This window comes from Heliangelus exortis, chromosome 13 (assembly GCF_036169615.1).
Source record: "Heliangelus exortis chromosome 13, bHelExo1.hap1, whole genome shotgun sequence".
Classification (NCBI taxonomy): Eukaryota; Metazoa; Chordata; class Aves; order Apodiformes; family Trochilidae; genus Heliangelus; species Heliangelus exortis.
In genome coordinates this window covers 8,517,819-8,545,359 of record NC_092434.1, presented here as the reverse complement: position 1 = coordinate 8,545,359, position 27,541 = coordinate 8,517,819, and the positions used below count along the sequence as shown (strand labels likewise).

General features: G+C 41.1%; 1 long non-coding RNA gene across 1 annotated transcript in view; it reads right to left on the bottom strand.

The window, feature by feature from the left end:
* The window catches only part of LOC139802023 (uncharacterized), a 316,071-nt gene extending 289,946 nt beyond the window's left edge, over window positions 1-26,125 (bottom strand). Inside the window, exons 1-2 of the long non-coding RNA XR_011728466.1 lie at window positions 26,078-26,125; window positions 21,126-21,205 (exon numbers count right to left, since the gene is read on the bottom strand). This is a non-coding gene — a long non-coding RNA (uncharacterized lncRNA). The remainder of the gene's footprint in view (window positions 1-21,125; window positions 21,206-26,077) is intronic.
* Window positions 26,126-27,541: the final 1,416 nt, after the last annotated feature.

The window sequence follows — 27,541 nt, the reverse complement described above, 5'->3', positions numbered from 1 at the left end:
GAAATGACTGCACTGGCGTGCACTGGTACCCCAAGCTATTCTTAAACTAACAAGCTTGGTGCTGGAGGAATGCAGTTACACTGGCACTGACCTCATCATAGATTGATTTACCCATCGTTTTGGCTCTAATATTAGTGCCAAAAGGATTAGCTAAACCCTTTTAAAAATCAGAAGAAGGAGATGCAATGGATTTGATTCAACAACAGTGTGATTCAAAGAGAAAACTCAGAGCTGCTCACACTGCTGTGGCAGGCTACACAGATGAAAACAAGAATTTGCTGCAGTGGACAATGGGGAGGCAGGGAGACAGTAAACAGAATGGCTGCAATGAGGAAGGGTCTGTCCTCTGTGAGTCCTTTATGTCATTGCAAATGGAAATGTCACATGGAATAGAAGGATACTACTAATAATAAAGAATCACTGGGGTAATGTGCAGTAGAAGAAGAGGAGGGATTGCATCCAGACTTGTTTATCTGTGCTGAAAGCACGCTGACTTACTGCTTCTGGAAGAATTTCTAGCTCCAGTGTCAAAGTTCAGAGACCTTTCCCACATCCCCAGTGCTAGCTGGCAGAACTACCCCTTTGTAATAGTTTCTTACTAACAGTGACTTTTTTGTGAATGTCACTCTTGCTCGTCAGGGGCTGGTCAGACAACCAGGACAGACAATTGCCCAAGGCTGTCAAATATGCTCACTGTCTGCTAAGTTCTGGCTCATAGTCCCACTTACCTACTAACCTATTGACCTAACCCTAACCTTAGATTTATCCTCACTAGTGTGTCAGTAAGATTAAAAAGTGAAGTAAACAAAAATGCAAAATACAAAATTAAAACATCCAGTAAATTTCAAACCTTCACCACAAACCACACTGTTTGCTGAGATTGCAATTTGTCAGAATAGGACTTGCTGAAAAAATCAGTTTTTTGCAAAAAAAAACTGCCTTGTTGTTCGGAGTATTCAAGGGCCACTATTGTGGCATAGATTTGGGCTAGGAAACTAAAGTGAGGACTAAAGAGCTGTACCTTAAGAAGCCTCCTAAAGTTATAATGGCCAAGCCCAAAGTGCAGAACAGTAGAAAATAGATACAGCTATTAACTGGAGAAAAGCACAGTCCCTATTGTGCACTGAAGAAAGAGTGAGGAATGTCACTGCCACAAAGCCTGCCAGACTCTAATGAGACAGTCTGACTGACACGGGAAGGATATGGGAGATGTTCAGCAGGAGCAGGCCTCGACCTTGGAACTGAGCCCAAATTTTGTAGTGGAGAGTAATAATGAGGAAGGCAAGATCAAAGGAGACAGCTCTAACAAAGAGGTGAAAGAGATAGGTAAAGACATGCCCGCACTTACCAAGTACTTGGCTTCTCAGTCTTTTGCTTTGGGTCTGACCTCATGTTCTCCTGACTCTCTCTCTCCTACCACCTCCATAAACCTGAGCCCGGTCATCTGTAGCTGAGCTGGAGCAGCAGGCTCCATCTACATGTACAGTATGCCTGCTTGATACATTCACAGCCATTATGCATGGGTAATTTTTATTACCCAGGGGCATTTCTCTTTTACATATCCCTAGCTAGAATTTTACTGAAATAATTTTCTTTTTTATTGGCCTCTTACATTGTTAAGAGTGCCCATGATTTCCCCAAGGTTAGATGATGAATGACAGCACATCATACAAAGACAAAATACAGGCATTTGCCAACTATAAAACAGATTTTCTGCATTTGATATGCTTCCTTTTCTTGTGCGACAATGGTAAGCAACCTTGATGGGATGAACAGTACAAATAAAAGTTTAACAAGCTCTCTTCTGAATCCAGGATCACACGAAAAATAGATTCAGTAAAGATACTAGATATCTAGTAACATGATGGACCTCCAGAAAATGGATTAACCATTTAAAAGACAATTTCAAATATAATCAGCTGGGTCCAATCCTGCAATTAGTTCTCCCTGGGCAGCCAGCTGGGCCTTGAGAGGGTCCAGTGTTCAGCAAAATCAGTGGGAATGTAGAGAGACAACCTTTATGCTCTACAGTATCACACGCAGGCCCAACTCCTCAGCAGCTTGATCTCTCCTTTCAGCCCTTTCTTTTCCCCAGATCTCTCCCTCAGGCCAAATAGCACAGACACCCTTCTGGGCACCCATGAGCAGACAGTGTGCCTCTTTTCCTCCCACCCTTCTCTGGCCTTGTGAGCATCTGATGGCAGCAATAGCTTCTGGCCATCCCATGCAGAAAGCAGCTTTTGTACAGACAGTATCTACTGTTCAAACAGGCATTCCCAGCTGCTCCTAGGAAACAGAACATGAATATCATTGTTTTTCTGGCTGAAGCTATACAATCTTATCCAAGCTTCAGTCTGACCAATGGGTCTTTCCTTAGAAAGCTAGGGAAGAAGAAGCAAGCAATGGGTGCGTGGGCATTTTACCTGGTTTGGGAGTGCTGCCATACCCATGGATGAAAGGGGACATTCCACAGAAAGACATTACTGATCAAAACATGTGAACAGATGTTTCCTCTCAAACATATGCAGACTGTATGGACAGTAGTAATTTGGCTTTAATATAAGAAGATCAGATTGGAAAAATAAAGAGAAATGATTGACAATATTCTAATATCTTAAATACTTCCAATAAAATCCCAATTCTAAAAATCTCCAGGCAAACATTGTTAGAATCACTGGCCTGAAGGTGAACATTTTTGTGACAGAATGTAAGGATATAGGAATACCAAGTGCCTCAAACATTACAGAAATATTTCAAGTAAAAGGCTATATATATCTACGTATCCACACAACACTGAAGGGAGAGCAGGTAGACAATTTTCTCTTGCTCTCTTCAGTCCTGGCTTTTTTCCCAAGCAGGCATGCCACGTGTGATAAGTTGCCACCTCAGTTACTTATAACTCCATTTTCTAAGATCTGATCCACAACAGAAGGGAAGTTCACTGAAAGACTCCAGCTAAGGAGTCTTTCTAAGGACCCAAGAGTCCAAGAACTCTAAGTCCAGCTAGGGACCCAATGGTTTGATTTACCCTTGTAGCCTTATTTCTTCTACTCCCTTAAAAAGAAGATATTCTATTGTTAAACAAGAATCAACAGAAGACAAAAACCCCAGCAGAATAGAATTTCAAAGCATCAAATGTAACTGACAGGGTTTTAAAGAGAAGGACTAAGCAGAAAGCATAAATAAAATGTAACAAAAAAAAAAAAATCTTAGAAACAAGTTACACACCTGAACTTTTGAACTCAATTTTTCTACTATTCTATCATATATAGAAGTGACATGACTGATGGACTTGAAAGCTACATTTCAAATTTTGCAGATGAGATTAAATTAGAGAAAACATTCAAGCCATTTCTAATACAATGGAGGTGTTAGATTGATTATACTCCTGGATTAACAGATGGTAATTGCAGACACACAAAGACTTTTAAGTCTTCAAGCAAAGAACTTGCAGAAGAAATAGCTATTATTTGGAAAGGCACTGGAGCAATCTACCTCATAAAATAGATAAAATTTACAGTGTAATATTGTTAAGGTTTTCAGCCAATGTACATATGAAATGAAAAATAGAGAATCAGATTGCTTAAGGAATAATGGAGAGATGAAAGGACTGGCAGTTTTATTGTGTGAGGCACTAGTCAGATGTCACAGAGCCCTCAGTCACTGAAATGAAAAAATATTTTCACTATACCAGTAGCAAACAGAGAAAGAATAATGTAATTAAGGGTGTACTCAGACATGCACTGTCAGACCTCTGCTGTGGCTTGGAAGAGCCCACATAAATCAGGCTATTCCACACAGGGAGCTGAAGCTCAGGTATGTGGCTGCCTGGATACAGCAGCTCGGAGCACCCAGAGCCAGCACAACTCCCTCACCCAGGGGTGGCAATTTGGGTGCTTGCACCCATCTTGCAAATACAGGATCCATAACTATGGATCTTGAGGTATTCATTCTCTTCATAGAGGCCACATTTGGTATCAAGTTAGCACAAAATGTCTAGCAAAGTATACAAGTACAGTGTAGCTCTTTTGTTATTATTTGCACATGGGAACCCCCAGCATTTCAGCATTAGGTGGCAAACTGAAAGGACACAAATGTTGTAGCTGTTCCAATCTCATGATTGATCCAATATTGGTGTGCTTGAATAGGCTTTTTTATCCAATGTTCTGCCAATCATTTATAAATTGATGACAAAACTATGAAAACAAAGCCTAAGGTTTTAAAAATACAGAGTTCTTCTTGAGTAATCATAATATTGATAAACAGATGGTCTGGGTGCTACAAGCACACAAGCCTCCCCATACCAAGTGCAAGAATTTCTGCTTCCACCTACACGTACATAATCACGGTTGACTCTCTCACCCATATTCCTTTGGTTAAAACTGTTCATTTGGGGTTTTCTAAAGCCTTCATAAAAGCAGTGTACATGCTGTGGAGAAGTGAAATATCAAAGTATTTGCACCAGGTACTACCTTTGTCTACTCCTCAGACAATCAATATTGTTTTTTATATGATCTGGTGTTACTGTGATACCTGAAGGTGAAAGCTTAAAGAAAAGCAATGTCACATTGGTTCTAGGAGTCACAAGAAACAGATGCCACACACCAGCTTTTTTTTTTTTTTTTTTTAATGTTAACCTATAAATAATATCCTTTTGTTCACATAAAGCAATTGTTAAGTAGTATTTAATCTTGATCTGCTTGTCACAAAAATGCTGTGTGATTTCCAAAGCCCTCCCTACTCCTGGCATTTGTGAAACATGGAAAGTTTACTGGTATTCAACAGCTTCTACTTAAACTGGGAATCCTCTTGACAAACTGATAGCACAGCAGTGAAGGAGAACATACCAAGGGTATGTGTAGAAATAGGAGCAGCTTCTCTCCCACATGTAGGGTTTGGGAGCTTGAATACAAGTATGGCATTTATTTGTTCACATGTGGATAAAGCTGAGAAAAAGCTAATTGGAAAATATCAGCTTAAAATAAGATCCTAATCTTACATGCCTCAGACAAACTTCTTGAATGTGGGAGATGTGAGTTCAAATCATTTTTGGGGTGAAGAAATCCCTTGTGCCCTGGCCAGCACCGCTTTGTAAGAAGAAAGTTAAATTGGACACTTTCCTGGGGATGACCTGTGGTAGCCAGGGAGACTTAATGCAGACCCCACCTTCTACTCAGTGCCTTGCCTGCCCCTGCCATAAGAAACCTTGTATCAAGACAATCTGCCTGAAAATCCTGCCTAAATTCCCATCTCTCCCAAAATCACTCCAATCTGCTAAAAATACTTTAGCATTGTCCCCACTGGAAGTGATTTCTTGTGCAGTTTTCTAAGCCCCAAGATGACCTATCAGTGGTAAGGACTCAGGCTGCAGACCTTTACTGGCAAAGCTCCCACTGATGTAACTGTGTCAGGGCTGCCAGGTCACACTCTAACACTGGATTTCTTCACACTAGCTTATGGAGAGCTGGGCATGCCTGTACACACAGCATCATTTTATTTAATTCCAAGGTCCAGTAGCTGTAGCTCTGTGGGGCACTCACCAGAAGAGAGAGCTCTGGATCATCCCTGCAAGGAGCAGAGAGCTGTCAGCCACTGCCTGGGTACACACAGCCCCACAGCAGCCCCTGGGGATCTCCTAATCCAACTGCTGCTGGGCCCACCTGTCATAACAATTGTCATGACACACCACTCAGAGCTACTAAAAGGGTAATCAAAAGACCTCCTGCTTCCAATGAACCATCTCAAGTCACTCAGGGGCCTCAAAACACTTTGGAGCCAGAGATTAAAAAAAAATAAAGCTTGTTTTTACAAAAACCACAGATTTTTAATCCTAGATTGTCTACAAAGTCTCATAAAAACAAAACAAAAACCCACTAAAATCTTAGGTGATTGAAATTGAGGCTTATTTTCAGTGTTGTTTTCCTGCAGAGATGCTGTTTAAATGTAAGTTTAATACAATTTTCTCCTATGAAATAAAACCTCCTCATTCTGCTTTATTGCTTAAACCAGACCTTCTGGAGACAGTTCCTGCTTTGCAAGACAAACCATGTTAATGGTAACAAATAACACTGAAATCTATGTTTTATTAAGGACAGACTACTGTTAAAATCTGCACAGATTATTTTAAATCATGCTTTTGAGTCTAAATTACAATTTTCATTTGAATAGTATTTTTGGATAGAAAAAGGGATTTGTTCTCAGTGTCTAGAATTCCTGTTGCTGTACCAAAAATGTAGCAGGATCTACAGAGACAGTATGCATTAAAGCTCTTATTCTGACCAGAGATCACATATGTGACACAGTGCATTTACTTGTAGCTATCTTTATTTCCATCTGGATATGCTCTTTAGCAAAAGCAGCTTTGTCCTTCTAACCACTGCAGTAGCATTGAAGAACTTTTAAAACAGGAGTAGACATGAAGGATTTAATTATTCTTACCTTGGCTTCATGTTTGCACATTTCTCTCTTGAGAAAACAAAAATTCTGCACAGGCAGTTGTTTGCAAACGAATGTTTTAGTTACATTTCTGAGTAGAAGTTAATTTGCTAGCACATTTACAGTGAATTTATAGCCAAACCTAAGTTTGGATGTCTCTGAACAAAGCAGCACACTTGAGACATCTGTATGTGAAACAACAGCAAATATTGGGTTGTGTGCAATTATGCAATATTGGAGGGCAAGTTGGGATGGGGAGCTGCTCAGGAGGAAGCCATTTGAGATTACATTGTACTGAAAAGCTGCATAGATTTGAGAGTGCAAAGCCAATAGATGTTTACATTTTTACTTATTTATAAAATGCATTTAGATCACATCCAAAATACTGAGCATAGTTAAATGCTCACACAATTGACAGAATCAAGCTTCTGGTCTCCTGCTGCAACTGCATGACTTGCCTGAAGGTGACCTGCCCACAGTCCAGCTCACTTTACTTTGGGAGAAGGACACAATAGTGGGCTCTACAACAAATTTGTAGTCCTTGGGGACAGAACACTTCATGCTGTGTTGTACTGCTGCACAGGTACCAAAACAATGGAAAAGCACAAATACAGGAGACAAAGGGAGCTGTAGGGTTTGGAGATGACTGCTTTGAAGTGAAACTGGGGTCATTGCATGGGGGAGTGTAGGCAAACAAATCCTTCACTGGCTGCAGCAGGACAGCATTGGAGCTGATGACCAACCTGGAACATCTCCTGGGCTGAACATCTGCTTCCACCAATGACACAAGAAGAATTCTGTATAAAAACATGCACAAGATGCTGAGGAGCAAGGCTGTAGGAAGCTGTTTTCTCTGTGTGTGGGTGATACAGCTTCACCATCCTGCTAAACAGCTTAGTGCATGCACAAAACTTGATTTGAACTTGGAAGTGCCAAAACACCGTTTCTGATTTCAGAACTCTAATTTTAAAAGCTTAGTTGAGAATTCTATCAGAATATGGAAATTGTATGTATAAGCTTAGTTTCTCTGCAAAGTGACTCGTACTCCAAAAGCCTCCTATTGACATGATTTATGTGCTGAAATTTTCTCTTGAACTTGGAAAAACTTGAGCACCCACCTGCAAGTCACTGACTTCCATTCTGCTATACATACTATATTTATGTAGATTATCATAAAGGAAAAGTAACATTTCCACAAACCAGAAAGATTGTATTAAGATCATGCAATGGGTATTTATCGTCTTACTACTCTTTAATCCTTGGTAAATAACTGTGGTATAACCACCACAAAAAAAAAAAAAAAAAAAAAAAAAAATTGCATAACATGACATTAGCACACTCCTACTAGTTATGGTATGGAAAGTGAATAATAACATGATAAAAATTTTCTCCGTGGAAGCTCTGAAGAGAGGCCAGAAGGAGGACAGAGGAGGAGGATGAAATACAGATCTGAAAGCACAGCACATCCTGCTGTCTCCCTGTGTGATTAGTGGCCAACCATGCCCCAGTGGGATTGCTTCACAGCTTTATGCTGCACTATCAGGAAGAGAGCAAAGAACATTAGGACAGGGCCACTTGGATTTGCATAGTAACAAATAATATACCTCAAAATGTTCATGAATTCAGGCTAAAATTCCACCTTAGATTATGATCATGCAAATAAATAGTCCCTTCTGGGCTCTCATGGATTTAGGATACCTTCAAGTTAAGCTCTCAGAAAAATGAGATGCTCACTGTGGGCAGTGAGGGGGTGTTTCCAGCTCTGCTAGCTATATTCTTCAGAAGCTGATTCTCCTTCCTTCCACAGCACCCCCACCTTCATTTTCTTTCCTCCTTCATACATACACATTCCACAAGATAAACTTTCTTCATCCTCCCTCCATGATACCACATTATTTTGCTACTTATGTGGAAAGATGGAGTCAGATGGAGAAAGAGGCCAAAAGTTTAGCTTCATTCCACACCACAGAGATGGGGAAAATGATAAATTTATGGCAAATCATGAAGTGTTATCCTGCAAACTGAAGAAGATGCAAAGCAGAGCCATCTGGCAGGCTCTCCTACCTCCCTCTGAATTGCTGTCACATTTCAAGATCAGCCTGTATTTTCCATCAAAAATTGGGAATCTGTAGGCCACAGGCTGGGAATTATCTTTAGAGTAGGTGGAATAGGGTGGGCAGGAAGCTTGAATCCTCACTGGATACTTTACTTTGTGTTGATTTACTTCCAATCTGGTGCTTCCACTTCTCCTAGGAGAGGCAGAGGAGCTGGCAGCCAAATGGGTCGGCAGTCAATTGAACCTTTGGCTACACTCATGAATCCTAGAGTAGTTGGGAGGCAGGACCAAACTCCAAAATTTCCTGAGGGTCCTTCATTTCTCCAAGGTCATAAAACCAATGCAACCAGTCTACTACAGGAGACTTCTCTGGGGAAAAAAAGCATCCTTTCCTCTACCTATTCCAAAGCTACAGACATGCTGACATTTGACTCTATTTCTGTGTTTGAGCAAAAAAGCTTCTGGAGAGAGAGAGAGAAAGGAGCATAAGCACAAATTCAGCTCTTCTGATGACAAGAGAATTTTTCTCTGTGTAGTTATGTGATTGTTTAGGCTCTGTCTGAATGGAGTTCATGGATAAGCACGGGTACCCATGACAACGCAATGCACTGAGGCTGCGTGGGGATGGATGGGTCAGGACATTCACAATGAGGAGGATCTTCCAAATGAGGCATGACAGCAAATCACTTCCATCTGTGATGTAAAAGAAAACCTTGCCATTTCATTCTATATACTTGATTGCCTCAAAGTACCTTCTCATTTATCCTACAAATAAATAATAATTTTACTTTGAGTGTGCTGTTCTAGCAGTAAAGTGGAAAACACTTGTTCCTTTAACAAGCAGGAAAAACATTGGCTATAGGAATATCAACAAGGCAACCTTTGTACAGTCCAGCAAGCCCTGGAAAAGAAAAAAAAGTGCACATAAAGGGGCTCAAAGTCTACTTTTTTTTCAGTTTTTATTCTGTTATCAATCCAAATTTCTTGAATCTTCAGGGGTAAAGTGCTGCCTTAACTAGCAAAGCAAAACTACGTTGTAATCACAATCCTGACCCAATTATTTCACTCAGCTTGGCAATCATTCCCTTCCATAGGAGAGGACTGCAATGTAGAGCAGTAGTCTGGGATGAAAAAACTACACAAGGATTATGCTTTTTCTTTTTTTCCCCCCCCCCCCCACATACATGCAACCACCAGAACTATTGTGATACATCCTCTGGACAGATCCTTGTGAGAATACAATACATGGAGGTGTGTGCTTCCATGCTTTTGCTTATGAGCCACAAAGGACTTCATTTATATCTTAGTTCCCTATATCTTCCATAGAAGAACCACTTTTTTCTGATCTTTTTTCCACACAACAAATAATTCCTTGATCCAAGTACTATCTTTAAGTGGGACATGCTGTCCTGTCAGAGACTACATCACATAAAAAATAAAAAGACAGAATGTGTCCTTTAAATGCTAGGAGAATACTGCCCTTACAAAGGTACACGAAATGCCACGGAATGTAGAATACACTAACGTCTCTTTTACTCCTACTGAGATCTTTTAATAGTTCTACTATTATCATTTATTTGATTGGGGCAGTATTTACTGCAACATATTAATGCTAATTTTCAGGCAACTGTCTCTGTCCAATTTGTAATGCGAGTTCTTTCTTTTTTAAGCCATTCATGCAGACTTTTCATTCAAGTAGAAGAGAATCTATAATGGATTCAACATGTAATGCAAAGATTAGCTTTGAAAATATACTTATTTCTACTTAAGCCATCAATTTATACGTACATGAGTAAGTTCTGAGAAAACCAAGTGAAATAAGAAGCTGCCTCTGAAGATGATGGGTGCTGGGTATTAGAGAAATTTTCTATTTGTTCAATCTTCTTCCTACTTCTGTACTCAGATCTTCCTTCGCCAATCTGTATATCCTCCCTTGCCACACCCTACAGCCTCTCTGACACTTCTGCTCCCCAAGACCCCCCCCCTCCATCTCTTTCTTTTTAGTGATCTTATGTCCACTGTCAAGCTTGTCTAAGGTACAGGAGATAGAGAATATGGCCTTCAATATTTCTGCAGCATCAAAAGTGGTAATTAGACAAAAAAAAAAATCTGTTCTCCTTCTGCAAAATTTCCACTAAAATTAATGGTTAAAGATTCAATGAGTGATTTTTCCTGATTTGGCCTTAAAGGATCTGTACATTAAAACAGAAAGGAAAGCAAGGAGATGCTGTCAGTTAGCATTGCAGTATTTGGGTACAAAATTAAGAATCAAAGTATTCTCTCAAATCAGAGGAGACATGAACTCTTAAGAATAGGGCAGGACCTACCAGAAAAATATGTAAATGGATTCTGAAAAGCTATTTCTGTTAATAATGAGGCATCAGCCCATCTGGACAAGATTTTCAAGTTCTCAGGGACATTTACAGGCTAATAATTAAAACATTTGGTACCAAGGAAATGAAGGAATAGAAATCTTCAAGGTACCAGCTACAGTAAATGGAAGCAAGTAGGGATATGTTGAATAGAATGATTTTTCAGCAGTTTACCATGAAGGATCTGCCACAGGCATAACATGAAATTGAACACCAGGAAGAAACCCAACAATGACATAAACCTGTTTGGCTGTCTAGCAATACATAGTCAAAATGAGCAAACAAATTCATGAAGAATCTGAGCAACTTTGTACTTTGGCCTACAGAATTTCAAGGCCAAGACAGCATGCACTAGTGAGCCAAGCTAACACTTATTTGCTATAGTTCTCAGAAATACCACTACAGAGAACCAAAAAGTTGCTGGATTCACATTTGACAAATGATTCACTTGACAACTTTTTTTCTTAATTTGGAATAAGGCATACAATGATTCATCTTGCTTCTTCCCATCTTTATTTTCAGCTTATAAAGCTGCATAAATGCCTAGTAAATATATTCATTGAACGTTTTATTGGTTTAATTTTTCAAAAATGCTCACAGACATACAATGTTTTTTCCTTTTCGTTTCCTTGCTCATGTCACACCACTACACTGAGAGTTACAGATGGCCAGGGGCACAGGAATCAGAGCCTTGGGGATCCCTCAGCCTTCTTGGCTACATACAACTGCAGCAAGCACCTCTTCATTAGCAGCTAGAAGACTTACAACACACCAGTGGAAACCCTTACTCCATCCATCAGGACCATTCTCCTTTTACCCAAGGAATATCCAGAACATTGCAATAATCTTGCAAACAAGAGAAAGTGTGTTTAGATACTGCCAGAGACCCAAGTATTCTACTGACTGAAACTTCAAGATGCTTAGCACATTTATTTTTAATGTTACTCTGTGTAAAATCAGAACCACTGAAATTCTTTCTGTGAAGATATTTCAGTTAGAGCCTTGCTGGTGAGATGAGAAAATGCCTGTTGTTTAATTCCCCACATATATGCTGTATTTTTCCTGCTGTTCTTGTTGTGTTCAGTTCCTTTGCTACTGGCTCATTAAAGCAGAGTATGATGTTACTGGTTATTTAAACATCTGGGGGAAAAAAGTAACCCCCCCTACAAAACTAACTAACAGGATTGCTGTCAGCCCTGAGGAGCTGCAGCATTGCCTCTGTGTGTTGGTGACCTGAGCACACAGCAGACACAGCAAAGCACTAGAAACCTAAATACTACTGCAGAGTTGAGGATCAAACTCAGTTCAAGTGTAAGCAAGTGTAACTGCATGCAAATCAGTAGCTGTGCATATTTCCCAATATGATTTTCTTCTGCCAAAAGCATGAACCAGCAGCACATCCCTGCAGCCAAGGCTGGATAGCCTTCCAGAAGGCCCAGCTAGCCAACAAGGAGGGGCTAAGCTGGGAAGCTCAGCAAGCCAAAAACTGCCATTTTACAAACATTATTGTTTATCAGTATTTTTGTGTGTTCACTAGGGGCTAGGAGGTCTGTACTGCCTGGGAAAGGCTCAAAATTATGAATTCCTACACAACTGACATGTTTGCATTACATGCTTTCATGTCACCTTTCCTCTGCAAGGGAGCAAGGTGAGGACCACATCAGAGGATGGAACTTCAGTCATGGGCACAGTCCCTGGAGACTCCCCTCTGAAGCCCTAGCACAGCGAGTACTACAAATGGAAGCTTGCTGGATGTGGAAAACCACAGAGCAGCAGAAACCCTACCAAAGCTCAGCTCAAAATTGGTGGAGATCGCACCATGCTCTTTTTTAAAGCCTTCTGTTCTGCTTGGCAGAGATTACAGTGACATTGGGTCAAATCCTGAAGGAGATGAAAGCTCAGACTGGCTGTTCTCACACATACACCCTACTTCAAATAGAGAAATCAGAGACGACGAACAAATGAAAAAACATACTCCAAATGCCAAAATTCATATACATACACCCCCCCACCCCCAGCTACTGCTGAGCCAGAGACACAGATTAACTTGCCATAAACACAGAGAGCAACAGCATTACTAAAACAAGCAATCTGACTTTAGTGTTTGATATTACTTAATCATAATGAAGAATATTTGGCCTGTCTGCCATGTGTCCCCCAAGTCATAGATTCTTCACACTTTTACAACAGGCCTACTCATCTTAAAACAAATAATCTCTCAGTCTCATTGTAAACCACCAGTGACACTTAGTATTCTGATCACTCCATGCAAGACCACCTGGTATATAGTGTTTTAAATCCAAGCACTGTCATGGCTATACATTTTCACTAGCTTCATGGTACAACACAATAACTCTATTCAGTAAGAAGTAAATCTAATTTCCAATCCTCAACTGATGGGGTTTATATAGGTTGGTGGTTTCTTTTTTTTCTTTTTAAACTCTTATGCATCGTGAAACCACATCTGTCAAAACATGTTAACTAAACAATGGGATACTTAAACACTCGCTGCAATATCAAGAAGCTTTTTCTTTCTCCCATTTCACTGGCTACAAACCTTTTTGATCTTAAATAGTGACAAAGGATCATTGAAAAATTCCCCACTGTCTGGTAATGTGTAGAAAACACTATTTATCCTAGACAGTTTATCAATGTGTCATTTAGCTCAAAATAATAAAAAGGGATTAAATACACCAGTTCCAGAGGGACTTTCAGAAATCCTGACAACACACCTACTTGGTTCCTGGCTTGCCTGCCCCCACATCCCTGCAAAAAAGGATCCTACTGAGACTTCTACTCTGCTGCCATAGGCATGGAGCTGTGCAGTGCACCCATTTGCTTGCAGGGGATGAAATCCCTGATCCTGCTTCCCCTGAGAGTTTGGGTTGTGATCCTAGATCAAGAGGGATCAAGGACTACATGGCATTTCCACAGAAAGGGAAGCAAAGTACGGGGTCTGCTCCAAGGACTGCTAACATCACCTGGAGATGTAATAGGGACCTCAAGTCCTTTGTGAACACTTTTGCTGTTCTTTAAGATGAAGTCATTGATAAAAGTTGAAGGATAGATGTGAGCCCAGGTCCCTAAGCTGTCGGGTCTAAGTGGTGTATTGATAAAACACTAATAGTCCCCTGTAATCCCATAGGCTCTCCGTACACCAGACTTCTCTACCATTGCCCAGCTCTCCTGGTTGCAGATACTGCAAAGCACAAACTCCCAGAGAGCCTTATTCTGTGTATTTAATACTGAAAGTTGTATAAAACTGAAACCCATCTAGCTGTGTGACCTAGTTAAGAGATCTCTTGAAGCTTCTCTATATAGAGGTGCCAATTTTACCATCCTGAAAAAAGCCAGCAGGCACATGCAGCCAGGCTGCCTAGAACACCCTATGCTTTCACCATCCAGGAGAGGCTCTGCTGGGTGCCCTAGGTGCTGGGAACTGCTGCAGGCAGAGCTGGGGTCCCTCAGGCAGGGTCTGTCACCACACATGGCCCCATTTATGCTCTCATGTCAGCAACTGCTTCATGGTCTGAAGCCAGAGGCTCCTATTCTAAGGGGCTGTATTTCTAAATGGACACACACATTTGTAAGAATGCTTGAAGCATACATCTTACAAATTTCATCTATTAAATCTTTTCCAATAGTATGAATTCTCATTAGCCATATAAATAAATTCCTCACTCCTTTTGTCATGAACATCATTATATCTTAATACCCAAAAGCAGAGAGTTCAATGTACTCATGATGCATCATGTCAAAAAGTACTAGTTTATACATTGTCTATGCAATTTAATATCTCCAAATCCTCTTTTTTTTTTTTGAAACAGCAAATAGGAAGAAATTTTAATTCAAATTCTGATTTATAAATTAACTCCTGATAGTTTTCTTCAGAACTAGCTAGTCTTGACCTTCTAACCCTGTCTTCATACAAAAATTTATCTAATTATTAGCAATCTAATTCCCATTTTTCAAATCTATCAGGTGCAGAAAAATCTTAACGTGGGCAAGTGATAAGCATGAGAGGAGTAATAAGAAAGAAAATGGGTTAGAGGGGTTATAAGTAAAGAAAGATACACAGAGACACAAGGTGCAGGGTGAGAACAGCAGTGCTTTATTAGTTTTTTCCAGCTTGGGCACAGAGCAATTGAAAGGAGGCAGTGAAAGACAAATATAAAAAAATATATTAAAAAAAAAAAAACACAAGATCTGGGATCCTGGTTGAAAGAGCTAGGAATTCCAAAGAAGAAAGAAAACAGTATTTGCAGAGGAGATTATGTTGTATCTTAGGGAAGATTCCTGTCCAGCTGGCTGCTGCTTAGTCCCACCTAGACTAAGGTCCTACCAAGCACAGAGCTGCTCCAGGCAAGCACTCCCCATGGAGACTGCCCTTGTCAAGGTTCAAACAACCTCCTCTCTGCAGCTTATACATCAATAATATATACCAGGTGGACTTTCTGATACATGTAAGAAAAGTAGTACAAATATAAAAAAAAAAAAAATACGAAAATCCCCCCATTACTTTCCTGCTCAGTGCTTATAACCCCGCAAGGGCCAACAGGTCATTGCAATCTTGGGATATAAAAGGATCGAGTCCTGTGGAAATTTGCTGTGATGCTGAGGATGGCTCAAATACCCTCCAAGCTGAAGCTCCCTCAGCATGGCCAACCAGGGCAGCTGGGTCATCAGCACACGTGCCCTGTGGGGAATGCAATTTCCTCACACAGAAGGCGAGAGGGCTCTCACAGCAGATTTGCTGGAAGGAAGATGAATCGGACTGAATCGGGACACAGTGGCGAGAGGCCAAGGGATGAAACTAGAAGGGGGATGCCAGGAGCTGTGAGATTGTCTTCCTTAAATCCTCCACAAAGGCTCTCCCATGCACCGGCTGAGCCCACAAAAATAAAGACGTCAGAGAGATGCGGATGGCATGGCAAGAGAAGAGGTCAGGCCAGAACAAGGGGGAACAAAAGGCACTATTTTATCTGCAGCAAGAAAGCAGTGGGATGCGTCAGGTACCAAGTGACCTGACTGGAGAATACAATAAGCATTGTGAAGTAAGGAGGGAGAATAATGTCTTCTTTTCAAAATCAAATTCAAGTAGAAGCAGCCTTAGCAAAAGCCACTTTATATAAATTAACACAGTTCCTCTGTATATCACGACGACTGGGCAGGCCAGAGGACTTTCATTGTCTGCAATTTCCTCCCAGCTGCGGCTCTTTGGCTCCGCGAACGACAGAAATGCAATAGAGTGGCTCAACATGAAGACAAGGGTTGTCTGTGATATTTACCAGTTGCCTTCTGCCTCCTAAATGGCAAAATCAGGGGCAGACCATCTAATTTGTCTACACTAACCTAGCATTGACCTAGAACAAGGGATGGAAGCGACTTTTAAGACACTTGTTTCTGTGTGACTGCTGAGCAGCTCTGGGAGAACAGAAGGGAAATTGGCAGCAAACCCCTGGGGTGCCCCACCATGGGGCCTTCCCTCTGTGCTCTCTGTGACTGCCTGACCTGGCCTGGCAAAGGGCCTGACCCCCCCAGGGCAGGTATTAACAAATTTCAGTGCAGGCTGCAACAAGGCAGGTTAAATCACAAAACAGGGTATAACTAAGAAATTTGGTAAGTAATGGAATCATCAGGAAAAAACCAGGAGTGTCATACTGCTGCTCAGAAGAGACAGATTCTGCTGATGTTGAGACTCTCCCCTAAACAATAATTTTCATCAAAAGGTCAACACCATGTGGATGGTTAACAATTAAGACCTATGAAGAAAGTGTCTATCACCATCCATGTTAAGGGAAAGGAAAAAAAAAACAAAACCAAAAACGCAGACTCAAGGGTACTTGAGTAACTCAGATCTTTCTGATTGCCTCAGCAAATTAGTTCCTGGAGTAAATAGCCTGTAGGTCATTATGCTGACCGGGTCAGGGACATCATTAGGAGTTCACCTCAAGAAGCCATAGAGGAGACACAGGAGAACTGGAAAATGACAGTGCCTGTGCTGAATGTGGGGGAGGATGGCATAGTGAAAAATGAAAGGGCAGTCAAGAATGCTGGGACAAATAAACAAGTGATTTGTAAGGCCATGGAGGACATGAAGGAGATGAACAGCACCACACATGAATCTGTCACATAAAAATAACATCAAAACAATAACATTTAATTTTGCAGCACAATAGCAGGCCTTGTGGTGAAAGGAAAAAGGGTAAATGTCATGCTGCACCTAGTAAGCCTGTGACAATGTTTCCCATGATATTTTTATATGCTTTGGATACACAATGTAGATGAAACTACCTTAGGTGGATGCAAGAAAGACAGGGTGACTTAAGGCAGGGAGGAGTTATTGATTGTTTCTGTCAGAACAGAAGGATGCACAAAGCAAAGGTATTCCTAGGGGAATTGTCCTGAGCTAGCTCTGTTCAATGCCACATTGCAGTGACCTGGAAGGTAGGATACAGAGTATTCTCAGTACATTTGCAAATGACCCCCAGCCAGAAGGGACTGTAAACGTGTGGGAGGACAGGATCAGAATTGCAAATTGTCCTGACAAGTTGGGGAACTAGCACAAACATTTCAATTAGACCATGCAAAAATACTACACTGCAGAAATACAGGATGGTGGAAAATTGATTAGTTGGAAGTTTTTAGAAAAGGATCTAGCAATTACAGCAAATTACACTGAGTGGGAATCAAGAATGCCACAATTTTGGAAGAGACAAACATACATGCATAACTAAGGGAATAGTCTGCAAGCTGTGCACAGCAGCAAGGCTTTTGTTGGAAAGTTTAGCCAGTGTGGGGCACTGCCCCACAGGAGAGAGAGGGACTGCTTGGTAAGAGTCTGAAGGAGAGCAATGGGAAACGTCAAAACCAGGAAACAGGCCTAAATGGAAACAGTAAATGAGTATTTTTGTTTAGACTCATGTTCTGGAGCAGAGACACAAGGAATCAAATGGTTTCTTTGTCCTCAGCTGACAGAATAGGAAGCAGTGGGAGCCCAACATCCCCAGCTCTGCCCAAAGAGAGAGGCAGCAGAGCTGGTTAATACAGACAGTGAGGAGGGGTTCTTGTCTTAGAAGCAATAATAATAATTTTTTAAAAAAACCCAAAACACTCAGATAATCTAAAACTAGTTCAGCAGGTGCTCACACAACTGCTTCAGACTTCAAATAATCAATCCTATGATGAAGAAGGCATAGCCAAGATCAGCATAGGACAATCAGGAAGTGTTAACCACTGAATGGTTGAGTTCAAGGTGTGCCAATCAATCAAGGGGAAAAATAATGAAAAACATTTCCTGCTTCAAGGAAAAAAAAAAAGCCATTACTTGTATGTTCAGGTGATTGCAGTATTATTAGAGAGGTCATCACATTGAATATTCATAGGTTGCCCTAGGCAAAGGCTTAAAGTGGTCAGAGAAGTCTCTGACTGCCCAGCAATATAATTTCATTTGTTCTTAATCAAATTTTAGGATCAGACAAGCTTGTGTAATTGCACTTAAAACGTTCCCTTGCTGGACATATATCCTGTTCAACTTCACCTCTTACTGTCTAGCCTTGTTTCTTGGGGATTATTCTTGCATCAACTGCAGAGAGTCTGCTCCAAAACAAGAAGGAAGCTTCATAAAATGCAGGCAGTGGCAGAGAGCCCTTAATTACCATCCCAAGTCCCTCAAACTCCTGCAAACCATAAAAAAGATCAAGCACTTTACCTGAAGCACTCGATCATAACCACCAGGACCCAACTCGACATCCAGCAAAGCACAGCACCCTTGGCCCCAACATCTTGCTCAAATCCATCACAGGCATCACTAATCTGGAGCTGCATCAAACCATCTAGACACAACTGTAATGAGACAAGCTCATGTCTAGCAAAACACCCACAAAGCCCAATTCACAGCCACTTTGCTTTTTGCTGCTTACAGCCATAATGATAATGTTCACCCCACTGAACCCCCACATCTTATTCTGACAGTAAGGCACAGTGCTGTAACAATAATGAATTAGCAGTAGGAGAAAACTACTCATTTGGAAGAAGGCTTCTGGAGAAATATAAAAGCTGCAGGAAACCTGCCTGATTTGTCTTTTGGCAGGTTCTGCTACTAGCTTTAAATTAACAGTGCAAGTGTTATCAACTGACTCTCTATAGGAAGTAGTTGAGTGAACCTCAGCACACCCATAATTGTATGCTAAAATTATATGGACCTCAGTTTTCTGTATTAGAACTAATTAGGTTTATTTTTAGGTTTTTGTCTTCATCTGAATCAAAGCTCCAGCCACCTCAATTGCAATGTTAAACCTACAAAGGTCAAATCAGAAGAAAATTATCGCAGCAGCCCTTGTGAAGTGACACACGTTTTACAGAGCTCTCTCAGTAACATTTTGTTCTGCTTCTATGTTCTTTCACAATAAGAGGATTTTGACATGGGCATTGTATTCTGGGAGTGCTGGCTGGGAATAACTTCTCCAATTTACACAAGCATTTCTAAACCAAGATTTTTTTTTAGTATGATCTTCATGCCTCCCATATCAACTTAGCAGTGGCTGGGAAAAGCTAATTTGGTTCTTTGGAGTTTCCTTATATTTTGAGTGTAATAATGAGGAACTACTTTTGCTGTGAGATTAGGGTGGTTTAAGAAATATTGCAAAAGCTAAGGAAATTTTAGAATTACTACAGCTACTATATTCTTAGTAATATACGATGAACAGGAGGAAAATTAAAAATGTGGTAAAAGCTTATGGAAATCTGAGAACTTCCAAAACTAAAATTAATAACTCATCTAACATGTTTGCTACCTTTGCCAAGAGCAATCTGGAAATTAAAATTAACAAAAACTCTCACCCCAAGTTATGCATGTCTCAGCCACTGACAGAACCTCTAGAGTATATCAGATCTTCCAGTTATCTCTAACTAAGAAGGAGGAAGAACTCTAACTTTGGAGGAAGAATTTAAGATCCTCCTAATCTTGGGAGCACAGAACCTGCATTTAAACTCATTGTTTCTTTACATGTTAAACTTTGCAGTTTCACCTACCAGCTTTGTGGTCCCCGTTGCAAGGCCCTGGTGTCTTTTGTGGTACTCTTCTGGGGGCTAACATTCACCAGAGAAGTTCGGACTGGACTTCAGACTGTATTTATTCCCACCAAGAGAAGTACCCAGTGCTAAAGAAGCAGAAAATCAGACAGCCATGTAAATGGTTTCACCAGTGTCTCCATTAGCAAGTAAGTCAGGTTCAGCTGGATGGGTTCAGGAGACCAAAGAAGCAGGTGCTGAGACTCCTCACATCTCCAGCATATGTGGATTAGATTTATCTTGATTGCTGTCATAATCACCTAAAAAAAAAATCTTCCTCTTGCAAAGGGAATCAAAGCTTTGTGAACAGAAAACCCGTTAGGTCTGCTCTAAAATTATATCATGGTCTGTAGCACAATTCAGATCCCAATGTCCTCTCAACACTAGAGCCCATCAGATGGCTCCCATCAGAGCATGTCACTGCCCCTTCCTAAACCACCATCTTCCTCACTTCTCCTCTGTCCCAAATCCTTCCAAAGTTTCATAAGGTAATTGCATCTACTTGGGAGGAATGTTGCAGATGCCTTCACAAGGAGAGCATCGTGCAAACCTAACAATGTCAGTTAAGAAGCACCCTAATTGTGCACCACTGCTCTGCATTACATAGGTCTACCTTGCATCTGAAATGCATTCAGCTTCCAGCACAAACATTACATTCAATTATCATATGATTTTTAAGAAACAGTAACATTTCCAACTGGCAGATGCCTACCTGAGCTATTTCAGCTGGTTTTGATTAGAGTAATAGTGCACATTTCCCACCTCTGTGCATTACAAATTTCATCTGCTTCCTCTTAAATATAATGTTGAGATACAAAGAGGCAAAAAACCTGGATTTTACATAGAAAACCACCTTTCCTCAAAGTCCCAAGATATGAAGAAGTAAATTTCCACTGCAGTTACCCACCCAGCTGCAGTTATTATGTGTTAAAACTCCCTGTGCACCAAGCAGAAAATTTGCCCCTAAGCATTTTGGTTTGTTTTTTTTTCCATCCTGCAAACTGCCAGAATACTAAACAGATTTTTAGGAAACTGCTCTCAGTGGTAAAAATTCACAAGCTGATCTCCAAATAAAATTATAAGCCTGAAACACAGAGGGCAGATACAGCTCTCTAATTAGGAAAGGGTCGCATTTTCTGGCAGAACACATTTTGTCAGAAAAATGTCAATTAATCAATTTATCGCCACACCCCTAAAAAAAAAAAAAAAAAAAAAAAAAAAAAAAAAAAAAAAAAAAAAAAAAAAAAAAAAAAAAAAAAAAAAATGGAGACTATCAACAGAAATGGATTAATTCTATTTCACTGAAATGTCCCTGAGAAAAGCCTGGGACAAAGCAGACTCCTTTCCCACCTGACTCCCACCAGAAATGGGATTAAGAGGTGACTGGGCACAAGTTTGGGCTTTCCTGGCCAGGTGCCCCCCCAGGCTCCCATTTTCCTCTTGTGTGCAATTTATTGAATAATTAATGATTTAGGGGTTCCAAGGGCCCACAGGGGAAGCCCGGTGGTTCTGCCATTCTTGGAGGAGCTACAAATTAGAAAGTTGTCTCCTCTTCTGCCCTCATTATAAATAATCAGGACTGGGTGCTTCATACTGGTGTACTGGTATGTGGCTCAGTCCCAAAGTTCTCACTTTAAATTCTAACTCTGAAATTATTGTAAGTCACTGTGAGCTTTGACTAAGTACAGATAGTAGCTTTGCACTAAGGCAATTTATTTAAAGACAGTAAATAATACGAATTTGTCATTTCTTCAGCAAATGTGAGACAGGCTCTCTGCCCATCTTCCCCCTGCTTGCAGTGTTATCAACATCCCACTCTCCTTTCTAGATTTTGGCTAATACATCACAAACTGATGCTCATGGTTGAAATTCATTAAGATGGATATGTCTGGGTTCCTTCTTCTACAGGAATAAGATTTTCTTCTGCAAACTGAAAGCTGATAAAAAATCCCTTTGTAAATACCAAAGCTTCCTGAAATTTTTCCTTCTAATGTTCTTTCATTAATGCCTTTGGGAATTTTTGTGAAGGATGTTTGAGAGGAGGGTTACACAATGGGAAATGACAGAAAAGTCGCTTTTGTGTCCTGGATAAATCCGCTTTTCATGGAAAAGCTATAAATGTTTTAATTTTCTCCAATTCTGACCTGAAAATACTTATTTTTGCAGCTTCTAGAGGTTTCTAGGAGAAATTAAAAAATTTTTTTTCAAAAAATTATCATTTTCCCAAAGCAGGCCAGTGTCTCCTGGAGGAATGCATCACAGCCTGTTAATCACAGCTGTGCCTCTCAGCCGTGCCCAGCAAATTCTGCACATCAGAATGAGAGAAAAGTGAAGAACTATTGATCACTGTTTCTTAAAAGCACTGAAATTCTGAATTTAACAAAAGCACAGGCTTGGAAACTTTTGTATGTTCATAAGACAAATGTATTATAAACAAAGCTTGTGGGGATGTTCAGTGTTGCTCAAGTTTAGTTATTTTCCCCACAAACAAACCTGACTCAGTCCTGTTGCAGCTTATAGTCAGGGCCAGCCAAACAGGCTGTCAGTTCATGTTCTGCTTGGAAGATTTTTAACATGTCCATAAAGAATTAGTTTGTGGCCACTTCACTCACATGCTAAATCAAATGGGAATGATATACAGTCAGAGAAAGCCTAAGAAAATACCTTGCTGGTAACCTGTATTCTTTTAATTCTGTCTAAATATCTGTGCAAATGGAAAGCCCACACAAGAAAAATCTAAATAAATTAATCATAATTATAAATGTTATTTATGTAATTGTTAAATGATGCACAGATAAGTGAGCACTGCTTATTCCTACACAAACAAAATATGGACACTGAACCAAAGATGTGCCCTCTTTTACTCCAAATATAACAATGTTCAAATATTAAAATTGCATCCTGCTCCTATGATTTGCATCTCTTTTAGTCACACCAACCCTTCCCATCACACATCCAAATACACAAGGGGTCCCAAACTGGAATTGTGGATCAGGTATTTTCAAGAAAACACAAGAAGTGCATTTTTCACATTCTAAGTAAGAAAGCAAAGGGCAAGATAATCTGTCAGCAAACTGACCCCTTATCAGGATCATAAGCAGCCCCATTACTGCTGTGACAACTAGCTCAGCTGTGAGCCAAATGCCTGGAAAAGGCCAGCCAAAAATCCATCAGTAAAAACTCATTTATCACCACTAAAGGGAAAACCAGTGCTGCCATCCAAGGCTGGCATCACAGAGCCAGCCAGCCCTTCACACAGGCCAGGCTCCGGAGCACTGAGCCTCGGGGGGCTGTCAGGGAGCTGCTCCTGACTGGAATCAGCCATGTTCCCATTCCAAACAAAATCTATTAAGGCAGAAATAATTAGTGCAGGGCATAATAATTTGCAAAGCTCAGAGGTTACTGTGCTGGTGCTGAGTCACTCTGAGCTTGCTATGCAGACCCACAGTCCATTGATTTTAACATTTTACCAAACTTCAGAAATTCAGAAGACTGATTATTTGGTGGAGTGAGGAAGCCTATAAATAGTATCAAGCAGGTTTTCCAAGCACATCCTAGCTTTTATTTCAACTTGGTACTCCAAGGAAGCACAACGCATCCCTACTTTCTTCAAAAACATCTTTTTCAGGGTCTTCAGTGCTGGTGGAGGTGCTGGATTGACAGCTCAGGAGATTCATTCTGCTGTTTACCCACTGAACAGGCAGAACACTGGCAGCACAAACTTCACTGAGCCTGCCCTACCAACGTGCCTTTGGCGCTTACTAAAAAATTGAACAGCCTGAAGCACCCTGTGTGCACTGCAAAGGGAAGCAGGCTGGAGCCGCGAGTGCCGCAGCTGCCAGCAGTGACCCACTTGATGGCAGAGCTGATCACACACCCACTGACACCCTGGGGCTTCAGTGCCCCACCACTGTCCTGGGGACTCACTGTCCATGGGGAAAATGCAGAGATACCATTACTCAGCATTACTGCTGTGGCAGTGTTAGTGTTAAGGCACCACCGAGCCTCAGGAAGGGGTTTGGAATGGTTCTTTATTTGCATCGGTCTAGGACCCCTGCAAACCCCTCTCCACAGACCAGGAAATGTTTCTGTCCTGAGGAGAGGCAATACCATTGCTTCCCCATTCACCCAGACACAGAGAACCAAGGGCACTGCTGCCTGGGCCTCTGCCCCTGTCCACACCACACTACTCAGGCTGCTCCCAGGACACATCCCAGGGCTGAAGGGGACAGAAGGGGATAAAAGCCATGCAAATTCAGAAGTCTTAATTTTCAGCAAAAAACCCACGTTAAAACTAAGGCTTCTTAAATCTGGTGCCAGGCAATTTGCCTGAGGGACCTCATACACAGTGACTCTCAAATTGGCTGTTTCTTGTTTCAGCAGAAGACTGGCAGTCATTACAAAAGCAAGACAGTGATGTAGGAGTCGGCAGACAAGAGCAGGAGATGGAAGTCTGCTGTTTAAATATCTTCTGTACACTGTGTAAGCAGATATAAGCTCAGCTTGCTCAAATTGCTTTAGTAACCACATTAACCTCTGGGACTCCCCTTTGTTTCCTGGGGTGAGTTAGTAATAACTCAGGGATACAACAGTAATAGCTGAGCTCACTTTCCAGTGACTATTGTATGAGAGGACCGGTACAGCATGCCCTACATCTGAAGCTGTGGTTTTCAGAAATGATGTATTGTTAGCCTTGCATCTGAAATAACCCAGTAATTGCTTAATGTTTTATATTTACATGGGCTGTACATTATGTTTGCTCTAAGAGAGGGAAGGAGAACGAAGCGGGAAAGGAGTTTGCAGTAAACCTACAGTATGCATTAAAGAGCTATAAAAGGTAATCTGTCAATAGCATCAGCTTCACTAAGGGCTTGGTTCAGGAAAAGAGGAGCATACTCAGCTCCCAACTGACCTAAACCACCACAAATTGGACGTAGGAACTAGCAGGATTGAGCCCTTCCTGAATGAAGAGCTATTAAATTTAAATATACATAAAATCTTACTTGAAAGATCATATTCATTATTAATAAGAGGGAATATGATCTTTCAGATAAGGCACTGCTGCACTGGGACTCTGCAGTGAGCATTAGCTCTGCCACAGACTCCTTGCCTCATCTTCAGTGGCTTCCTCAAGGTCCCTGTTCCTCACATCTTTATCCTTGCAATAAGAATAACCCCTCTCCTTCCCTCCCTATTAGTGGTCTGTGTTGTCTATGAACATGTACAGTTCCTGAGCAAAAGGAGGCCCTCCAGGTCAGCTATAAAGTAAACAATGATTGATAGTATTAATTTGTGAATATTCATTCTTTTCATCTTGGTACTTGCTTCCTACATTGCCACACACTACAATATTCTGTGACAGTGGGAGAAAGGGGCAAGGACCCATTTTACTTCGTTCATGTAGAAAATGAATAATTCTGCAGAGTTCACCATATTCCCCAAAAAGCTGAGACCAAACCAGATACTTGCTGGGTCTTCATTTTGATCACAGATGTTTGGCCTATTCTGAGTTTGCTGGCTACATTTAAACCTCTGTCACTGGGAAATGGAGAACAAAGTCATGTACACCAACTTGCTGGTGTTCACCTGTTTTTTTAACACAAAAATTTCTGCAGATTTTAATGGCAAAACTGTCTGTACTGAGAAACAACCCTAGTGAGTAAGTAAACAAGTACATGTACATGTTTCTGTAGCACAGCATGACTACCAACTCACAGTGGCAGTGGATAACCAAAATTTGCAATCTACTTGTTTTCCAGGTCTTCAGTCTTCAATTCATGTCACACAATGCAAAATGCAAATAGCTCTTAGCTGTATAGCTTGAAGAATGCTTCTGAAGTCAGTCATAATAGCTAGAAGCTATTAAGCTGAGCATTATTGGTGGAAAAAACCTACCAAAGAGAGCTCTCTGCATGAACCAGCAGCTATAGTGGAGAGCGGAAAGGTAGGCAAGAGGAGGAGGAGCACTACCCAACCTCCCACCAGCTATACACTACCATATGGTGTATGGTACTGCACAGAGAAACTGGCAGGTATAAGGATAAGGATATAGGAAAACTGGGAGCTATAAAAACTGTGAGGATATTATACAAGCATTTTCACGTTATACATATTGCAGTCTACTGTGGGCAAAAAGAATTACAAAAAAAAAAAAAAAAAAAAAAAAAAGAGAGAAAAAAATAAAAAAAAATCCAACTAAAGCTAATTTCCTCAATTTACATGCAGTTGTGTCTTGCAGGTAAAATACGAGAGATTCAGCCACTCCCAGCTTCTTAAAACTCCAAAATAAAAGCTGCTTGAGTGGTAGAAGGGTTGGGCAGGGGTGAACAGCAACCAGAGCAAAAGAAGCAGTTATGAAAAGAAGAGTCTGGGATAAGAGGGGGAGAAGGGCACAGATCCAAAATTATAAAACCCAGGCAAGCCTTTCATCAACAGGAGAATTGCCTCCTCAAGGGCCTCCTGCCTCTACAAACTGTGCCTGGGCTCAGTCCCTGACACCATTTGGTTCTGGGACAATAGGGGTCTGTAACTCACAGATTCCCTGCACCCCTGGGGTGATGTGGGAGCACCCAAAATACACAAGCAAAGAGCATGGTGCCAGGGCACAGCCAAGTAGCCCAAGACTGATCCCTTAGCCTGCTCTTTGTGCCCTCTGACAGCCTCTAGGCTGAAATCCAGCATGAGATATGAAGGACTTTGGTCATACAAAGCAGTAGTCACAGCCTTGACTTCCCTGACATCAGTTACTGGGATAGGGGTGACAGCCTGATTGTGAAACAAAGCTCTTCCTTCCCAGTGCCAGCCCTTCTCTACAGCTTTTTAATAATTCACACATATGATGATGTCTACAGAATAGCCAGGGGAGGTGACAGGACCCCCCTTCTGTGTCATCATGGGGAAAACTTCCACAGTAAAAGTGCCACACACCACAGAAGGTAAGAAACCCTGTAGGAGATGCTACCCTGCCTGGTTACTCAGAGAGCTTTATCAAAATTATGGGAAGAAAGAACTAATTAGCAGTGAGTGGTAGGAGCAGATGAACTCTTCAAAAGGAAAGACCTTGCTTTTATGCCTATGGCACCTCAGTAACAAGCAGAGAGGAAAAGAAATATAGAAAGTATGTGAGACTGATGAGAAATTATTTGAAAATTCATAGAGCAGGACTGGGCATTTAGTTACAACCACTGAACAAGAAATGTGTTAGCTGCTCCATCCTAGCAGCCACTGCACAGAAAGAAGCCTCCCAGGCTCCAGCACACCTTCACCAGGGCAGGGGTTTTCTGCAGGTTTATTGTGCAGACAAGAGGAGGGATGTTTCAAGGTGCAGCACTCCAGAGAAGGGTGCCCATATCCCTTCCTGACAAGTTGGCAGTAGTTGCAAATATCATCCTGTGCTCAGAGAATGAAAGGGAGACCATACTCACCTGATAAATCAACAAAAATCAATCTGAGCTCTAATAAAATGTAACACGTTACAAACTAAGCCAACTGGCAGTGAAAACAAAACAAAGACCTCACCACCAGCAGGTCTTTGGTGAGGTTCAAAGTGGCAATTGCCAGGGGCGAATGAAAGACTATTTGCTAAAAACACCTCTTAACAGGACAG